At 41.8% G+C, this 1,370-nt stretch overlaps 1 non-coding gene across 1 annotated transcript; it reads left to right on the top strand.

The window, feature by feature from the left end:
• The first annotated feature begins 622 nt into the window (after positions 1-622).
• On the top strand, positions 623-784 carry LOC137453112 (U1 spliceosomal RNA). Its single transcript, XR_010990271.1, has one exon. It is a non-coding gene; the product is annotated as a U1 spliceosomal RNA (small nuclear RNA).
• The last annotated feature ends 586 nt before the right edge of the window (positions 785-1,370 follow it).

Raw genomic sequence — 1,370 nt, 5'->3', positions numbered from 1 at the left:
ACATTTGCCTCCACTTTTCAGTGCTCCAATAAGGACCTGCTCTGACAAACTCAGAAACTTGAAACAATTCAATGATTTCATAGTTCAAAGTGACAGAAACAACAGATTCAGGATTGTTTTAATAAATGCACTAACTGCAAGATCTCAGGATTGATAAATCCCGGGTAACATCCTACACAGTTAGAGATGCAAACCTTTGCTACAGCTAATAGAAATGCAGCAAAAGTTAAGCCATATATTGAAGGTACAATTCTCACCAAGAAAGTTGTCCCTGTCTTCGGTGCAGGAAAGGGAAGACAGCCTGTCAACAATCTTCATCCCTGTCTTCTCCCCCATCACAGCTGCTACAGCAGCTGGTGGTGCTGGTGCTGGCCCACGCTTCACCTTTTCCTTGCTGACCCTGGTACCAATGCCAGCAGCACATGCACTCCCCAGTGCCAGAGGCAGCAGGCACAGAAATGTCCCTCTCATGGGTTTTATACTCCAGCCTAGGTTGTCCCTGCCTTCTAGGTGATGTTTAGCATGGTTTGGGAGGAATAACTTGGCCATATATGTTTAGCATGTATTTAGTTTTCCTCTGTGTTAGTATCTATACTGTTAGTCCTTACCTGGAAGGGAAGACACCATGATCAGGCAAGGGAGACACCATGATCAGGCAGGTGGTTTTCCCAGGGTGAGGCACATCCTTTGCACTCTGGGTGTGCTGACCCCTGTGATTTCCCCAAATGTGGGAAACTCAACTGCATAATTTGTGGTGGTGGGGGACTGCAATAGCACTCTTTTTTTGATAGGTTGGACTTGATGACCACAAAGGTCTTTTTACAACCTGGTCTATTCTATTCTATTCTATTCTATTCTATTCTATTCTATTCTATTCTATTCTATTCTATTCTATTCTATTCTATTCTATTCTATTCATCAGCATATTGAGACATATCAACTTTAAGATTAAAATTACAGTTAATTAATCAAAGGTCATTGCTCAGGTGCCCTGGCCCTCAGAATCTGCTTTGAAATTGAGTGTGTTGCTTCATCAGTTTCAGCCAAAACAGGGACATCTTATCTTTGTAGGACTCCCTTCTTCAGCTCTTTGGCAGACCAGCTTCATGGATCTTTATTTAACACAAACACCTGCTGATTATAAATGAGCTTGGTCCTGAAGCATGCTAAATAAACTCATCTTCCTGTTCTGCAGCGTGCTAGGCAGTTTGACGATGGTCTCATAAGACATCTGCTTTTCAAGAAGTAGAAAATCAAAGATGCGGCTGTTTTCTTAAAAGCTGCAGTGATAGGCAGTTTGGTTTTAAACAGGTACTGTTTGGAAAGGATAGCTTGTTAATTTTCTGAGGAAATTTGATAAACACTCTTAG

Source organism: Melanerpes formicivorus, unplaced genomic scaffold (genome assembly GCF_026170545.1).
Source record: "Melanerpes formicivorus ecotype bairdi unplaced genomic scaffold, bMelFor1.0.p_v2 SCAF_61, whole genome shotgun sequence".
In the NCBI taxonomy this organism is placed as follows: Eukaryota; Metazoa; Chordata; class Aves; order Piciformes; family Picidae; genus Melanerpes; species Melanerpes formicivorus.
Note: the sequence above shows the minus strand (reverse complement) of the source record. Positions and strands in the feature narration are given on the sequence as shown.